The following is a 7269-nucleotide window of genomic DNA, read 5'->3' as shown; positions in this document are numbered from 1 at the left end:
AAACTACTGCAAGACCATTTCAGGCTGGACATAAGGAAGAATTTCTTTACTGTGCGAGCCCCCAAGGTCTGGAACAGCCTGCCATCGGAGGTATTCCAAGCACCTACATTGAACACCTTTAGAAGTAAATTGGATGCTTATCTTGCTGAGATCCTATGACCCCAGCTGACTTCCTGCCCTTTGGGCAGGGGGCTGGACTTGGTGATTTTCCAATGTCACTTCCAGCCCTAGTGTATATGAAAACTATGAAATCTCAGGGTGTCAAAAATATGGCCTGTGGGTCAGATCTGGCCCACGGAGCCACATCATTTGGCCCCCAGTCATAGCCCTAGTTCTCAAGTTGACCCACATGCGGCAGGCACCAGACCAGTCCTATGCTCAGGGCTTGGTACACTTGCTACATGCATTGTCTTTTGCTTCCTCCCACCCCATGCTGGATCCAACACCTTATCTGGCTGGTCTGGGACTGTTACATGTGGTGCCCCCTTCAGGATCCCTGCTGGAGCAGGCGTCTCTGGCACTGCATCTGGCATGTGAGAGGGTGTGGGGTATCCATGGGCCCAATTTGGTCAGCCCAGTTCAGTCAGTCCCATGCCATTCTTCCTGGCTGTGGACCAATTTTGTGCCCCTGCCACCTTCTCATTTCTGCCAGCACCAAGTTAAAGGTTAAACACAAGCTTTCATGCAGCTTATGTTGTAGAGTTGTCTCCCTTCCAGATTGTCAGGAATCTTTTTCCTTCCTAGGATGTCAGAGGTATATTAAAAAACAGCACACACTTTTATAAACCTTCAGGACCTAGGGAAGCCCTCATGGGGCCTTTTGTGTAGTGGATATGAGCCATTCTCTGCTGACCACCGTCTGATCTTCCCCACACACACACACACACACACACACACACACACACTTTGCAGTGTATGTCCTAGATCAGTCATATAGGCTCTACACAGCCAGTAATTATCCATCTCCATAGTCTGTTGATCTGGCTGCAAACCTCTGTAAATGTTCTTTTGTTTTTCATGTCTGACAGAATATTGTCCTTGATTTAAAAACTATTACAAAGCTGCACAGGCTTCTCTGACTAACCTGGAATGTGGAAAGCAGCAGGTATCTTGCTTATGTTGAATCTCAACACCATGAGTACTTGCAAACTAAGAAAAGTCTGATTTTTGCAGTAGCACAGTATGATGAACGTACTGGCCCAAGGAACCTGACTTATCCCTTTTAAGATGTTCATAGTTTCAGAAGCTATTTGCATCTTCCTCTTTTACTAAGAATAGTGACAATGTCATTTTCTGATATATTTTAAACACCTTTTTGGAGGAGTCAGAGGGTGTCACCTTTCACTATTTTTTTAACTTCCTCTTCCATACAACATTCATTCTGTGTTCAGTATTTGGCTTGCACTCATGTGTTTACTCCAGCTTTTTTCTCTCTGACTCCTTGCTTTGGAACTACCAGGCTTACCTCTCTTGCAGGATCTTATGCACATTTCATCTCCTTGTACAAGTGTCATTCCTCCAGCTCTGTCTCTTTAACACTGTTCCACCAACATTTCCTGTCTTCCCCTGCTCAAACTGAGTGGCTAAATTTCTCAGACCACTCACAGTTCTTTCTGCTCTGGCCTGCCTAGTCAGGGGACTTCTGATTTTTGTGGCTTCCTTTCCATGCAGCACCCTCATTGACTATTGAGTAGCATTGGGTTGAAGTCCATATTTGTTAGAAAAGGTTTTGAAGAATTTAAAACTTTGTGTAATGCACACACAATTCGTTAAAGCAATATTTTTTAGGACCACAGTTGATTGCTTTCAAAATTTTGGTGTCAGACCAAATGTTTGTGGTACTGGGAAGAAGACCTTATGGATTCTGATACAAATGGAAAGCAGGAATGCTAGAAAGCTTGCCACAAAGTATGTATTGGATGCTTTAGGTAGAATATCATTGCGACTCAGACAGTCATCACTCACTGACATACTGTTCATTATCATATTTCAGTCAGATTGGCTGGAATGAGTCCTTTCCTTTTTCATGTCCTTCTGACAAGGTATGTACCAGAATTTGCAGATTCATTGGAATCTGACAGGCCCAGGCCATGAGCACTTCTGCTGTGATCTCTAACTTGCGACCTCTGAGCTATCAGCTATGCACCTTAGTGTCCACACCACCACAGCCCCACCTTCAATGAGTAATGAATGAAACTAAAGGTCAGGACTGAAGTGCATAGGTAGAATCAGTGGGGCACAAGGGTTCAGAACTGGAATGATAGAGACTGCTTCAGATCAGGGACAATATTGGCTATGTAGGAATGAGACTGGGGATCTGCAGTATGAGTCTCTCCATAGTATACTTAGCTCAGGCAAGTTCCCTGGTGGCAGATCCTCCACTGTTGAAAATTACCTTGGCTACAATGAAATTAAAACTTATGTAAGTCCACTTCTTATAATAAGAAATATAGAAGTATGAAATGCTTAATAACAGTTATTCATGGAGATAAAGGCTAGGCCTCAGAAACCCTCTTATTAGGTGAGGTAAAATGGCTGGAGTAATTGATGGACAAACTGAGTGCACCCAGTGAGCTAAATCTGGAATAACATTGGTGAAACAGTTCACTTGGAGGAATGACACTGGAACACCATTAAATCCAATAGAGCCATGATTGTTTATCCCTAGAGAAAGGGAGAGTCTGATTCTGTGGCAATTAATAGTTCCATCTCAGAGATAGATCCAGGGTCTTTATCTGTTGTATGCATGCTGGGCATATCCCCATTTTGGTTAGTGCAGTGGTTCTCAACTTTTTTAGACTCAAGGCGGTGGTGCGCAAGCTGCAGGTGGACAGCAGCAGCAAACGCTGCCCAGCACGGAAAGCGGGGGGTGCCACAGCTGTTGCCACCATATGCAGCCCCGATGGGCGAGCCCAGAGGCAGCATGGGGCCCAGGCTGGCAGTGGGGACAGGGAAAAACATCCCCTTTCCTGCCCCATGCCTGGCACCCCACACTGCAGCCACTCGCAGCCTGTGTGGAGCTGTCTGTGCCTGCTCAGGACAGCCCTGCACAGGCTGCGAGTGGCTGCAGCAGGGAGTGCCGGCCACGGAGCGGTGGAGGGGCTGCTTTTCCCCTCACACTCAGCACCAGCTCCTTCCCTGCCGGCAAGCAGTGGGTCGGGGCTATACGCTGCCCCCCGCCTATACTGCAGGGCACTGGCAGTGAGCGGGCACAGGGCCTGCACTCGTGTCCCAGGGCCAGTGCCAGCAAGGCCCAGAGCAGGGCAGCAGGAATAGAGGGTTCCCGCCAGCAGGGGCTCTATGGAGCCACGCCAGTTCCCCGCTCTCTCTGCTGGTGCAGCCCAGCTCGGCTCCACAGGCCCCTGCCAGCCTGTGCCCTGCTCTGGGCTCCACTGGTGCTGGCCCTGGGACATTGGTCCCAAGATGGTGACCAGGGGGCAGGGCATCTGTCAAGTGGGGCTACCCATGCAGCCCTCGACAGCTTGCCACAACTTGGTAAGCGGCCCTCTGCCGGAAATAATTGCCTGCCCTTGGTTTAACTTCTGCTGAAAAAAACCTTCCTAATAGGATACTGGGAAACAGTGTTATACTGACCAGGTTTGTCTACTAATTTTATGTGCCCTGTTTCCAAATTATACACAGTTTGAATGGAAAAACATGAATCTTGCTTTTAAAATGTTGTTATATGAAATAGAAATAGGAATGGGCACAATGGAAAAACTGGCTTGTGTCTCCTGGCAAGAAAGTTTATTTTTTAAGCAAGTTCTACTAGTTTTCAGCTCTACCAGCCTTGATAATTTTTGCAGGGCTTCTTATTACAAGCTACGCCATACACCTTCTGGTAAAAACAACCACCTCTTTCCATTCTGAAAACCAGAACATCAGGAGGGTCTTTTTTCCCCTTAAAATAAAAAAGGAAATGTGGGGGGGAGGTATTACTATTTTGCATCTCTTTGTACTACCATTGTGCCTACAATTCCATATACACCTGGTTAAGCCCTATTTATACATAAGCTCAAGCCCTGTTTTACCCAAACAGATTGCATTGCAGGTTTGGGCTGCAGAATAAAAATTATCTGTATCCTGGAGAATACACAATGATCTTCTTAGCTGATTGAAACAGGAAGGCTTAGCTTGATAGCAGTGAAATTTTTAAGAATTTTTTTTTTTGCAAAACTCCTCTTCTGTGCAGTGCTAAACGTGCATTTGTTAGTTAATTTTCCCTACAGAGAAGGAACAAGATGAATGGCAGTCATTGGTACACTTGTTTTTTCAGTGGCAATTTTCTCCCACTCCTACCCCCTATAACAACCCATTGCATTTGTTACACTTTCTTTCCCCTCCAGGGAATAAATGGGTCTTCAATAGTCAGAATGACAGTGGATATTTGTTTCATTGAAAAAGAATAGTTCAGTCCCCAGAAGGGTAAGCCTGAATTCCAAACCAAAGCCTTTTTATGCTTTCTGTCCTAGCCACAATTTCCTGTGGAAAATAATTAAAATGACAGGATTGCTTTAAATAGAGCTGTTTTATATGGAACACAGTATCAGCAGAATATAGGCTTATTGCACAAGAGCCACAGCTGTCTCCTTTAAAAAAATGCCATCCATCAAAGCACTTTTATTAGTTATGAGTATTTGTTTCCTCACAAGAGAGCTAGACAGACAAATGAAAACATTAAAGATTTGTTAATGCTGTTCTAAATATGCTTTATAGTATTTTATGGCTTAGCCAGAGTTATACATGGGAAATCACATCACATCATCACTTTCTTTTTTGCAAGTAATTTCTACTAAAGCAAGCACCAACATAGGCTGTGAAAAATGCATTTAAAAGCTCTGAGATTAAACTGAGTCACAGCCCTGAATCAAAAGTGAATTAGAGAAAAGTAGTGCTATCTGTTTATGTACAAACTAAAACTGATATGTTGTCAGAGAAAAAGACTGGGCAATCATATACTTTGAAGTTAGTACAGTTTAAACTCACTTCTGACAATGAGAGGAATTGTTGAAACATTCTTTGCTGCTTCTAAAGGCACATTAATAATAAAATCAAGTATGAGAACAGCAGTATTTGTTAACGCCACACAGACGTCTGTTCTAATAAATTTTTTCATGATTTTTCCCCAACCCCTAATTATATTAACATAAAAAGTACATTTTTGCCGTCCTTGTAAACAAGAGAGTGCTTCATATCTAGTTCCACCTATTAGGCCTCTATGTGGCACTTAAGCATCCAAGGCCCCATCTGTATTTTACAGGTATTGCGCAAGTAACTGAGAGCAGCAACCCACACACAGTACTTATCATGCCATAGAAAGGTTCAACCAGTTATAAAGTTAGACCTTGAAAATGTGTGCTAACTTTCTAGCTGGTCGCTATTCAGCTTTAATTTGCATGTGTAGGAGGGTCTGTTCCTGTGACTGGGAGCCCCAGCCACAGGGGTGCACCATGCACAGCCAGGGCAGGGAGTCCTACAGCTAAGAAGACGCTCCATCCTGGTTATGACGCACTGCCTTGGCTGCAAGTCCTGTCAGCTATGGGATTCACAGCTGCAGGAGCTTTTTACTTGCCAGGACAGAGGGAGCCCACTATGGTGATCCTGGGCTCCCTCTGCACCAGCAGTAAGGCGTGATAGGATCTGATGCTGGTTTTCACGATCACACCTCCTGCTATAGCCATGTGTGGCATGGCAGGAGGCACAATTGTGTAGCTCACACGCATCAGATCCCATGGCACTTTTAACTAAATGTCTAGTGGGCTCCAAATGCAATCAAATTCTACCCTGCTCAAAATCTTAAGAAAGCATTAATGCTTTAGTAGTGTTCCTTCATTGTAGCATTGAGACTAAAGTATAAAAAGTGGTGTGAAGGAAGAGGAGCTACCCAGCTTTTATATTAATGGTTTTTTGTAGATTTGAACAGAATGGAATAGAATTCCACTTAAATGCCAAATATGTGGCAAAGGAAATGTCCCAGCGTGTCTTGTTTCAATGTGGAGCATGCAGCTGTGAGCTTGACCCTTTTTTTTAATCATCAGATCTTCCATGACTTGTCCTCTGACCCTAGACAAGATGCTTATTCAAATCTCATTCTTCTTGCTTGACACCAATATATAAAATGTGTATACCACATGAAATTTCATGTTTGTGTAGTATTTGAAGTCATTGGATGGAAGGAAAACAAAATATTTCCTATTAAACCAATGCTTTGTCAGACTATAAGGATTAACTCTTTACTAATGCTTTTGTTATAGAAGCAGGACAAACTAAGTCACCAATCCTGTAAACCGTTGTGCATGTGAATGCATTCACACACAGGAACAGTCCCACTGAACTCAGTAGAGCTTTCTGCATCGGTACGATCAAACGTGGGGATACAATAGTTATAGGTCTGGGGTCTAAATGATTGTCATTACTTTCTGCATGGATGGAGATTGGCATGAGCTCAGCTCTAGCCCCTAGTTTAAGGCAGGGTTGTTATTCTAAGCATTTAATGGAAAATGTGTTCTCAGGTAGCCAGGGTGATGATAATTTTAAGTTCCTATAAGTAACTAAAGTTTGTGTCATGTAGTGGGTAGCAACACCAGTTTCATATTTCAAAGATATTGAGTGCATATCTTACCAAGGTGTTTAGTATGCATTAGTATTAAAAACCACTAGCAATTATTTTTCCATCAATGCTATGAGTGGTTCCAAGTTCACACTTTGCTAAAGCAAAAAAAAATTGAACCCAAAATGGTTCACATGTTTAAAAAAAGTATTTAAACCAGTGATTAAGCCGTATGTGATCTTTTCTATAAACAGCTGCATTAGAAAATAGAGTCTTTTTAAACTGTTTTAAGACGGAACTAAATTTGCCTCTCTGCCAGGGTTAGATGATCACATGCAGGAGATCCAGGTAGGCAGCAGGGGGATCAGCTTGACTTTGCATCTGTTGTGCCCTCAACAAGATTATCCAGGTGTGGGGAAGGTGGTTTGGGTTTGGGCTTTTTGTTTGCATTCAATATAAATTGTATCTTAAGATATATTCAAAATACTGGGTCAGAGCTGATGTCTACCCAGCTTAGAATCTTGCTTCTGACAGTAGCCGACATCAGCTGCTTCAAAGTACGAAAGCCTCAGCTATAGATGTTTAAAGGAAATTTCCCCCATTGGCCACCTCCTTGATTTCACCAAGTTCTTTCTGGTGGCTTCCAAACTTCTGAATGTTCATAGATTTCATAGACATTTGGGCTGGAAGGGACCCCAGAGGATCGAGTCCAGCCCCCC

The sequence above is a fragment of the Crocodylus porosus genome, unplaced genomic scaffold (assembly GCF_001723895.1).
Source record: "Crocodylus porosus isolate Cpor-Errol unplaced genomic scaffold, CroPor_comp1, whole genome shotgun sequence".
Taxonomy (NCBI): domain Eukaryota; kingdom Metazoa; phylum Chordata; order Crocodylia; family Crocodylidae; genus Crocodylus; species Crocodylus porosus.
Note: the sequence above shows the minus strand (reverse complement) of the source record.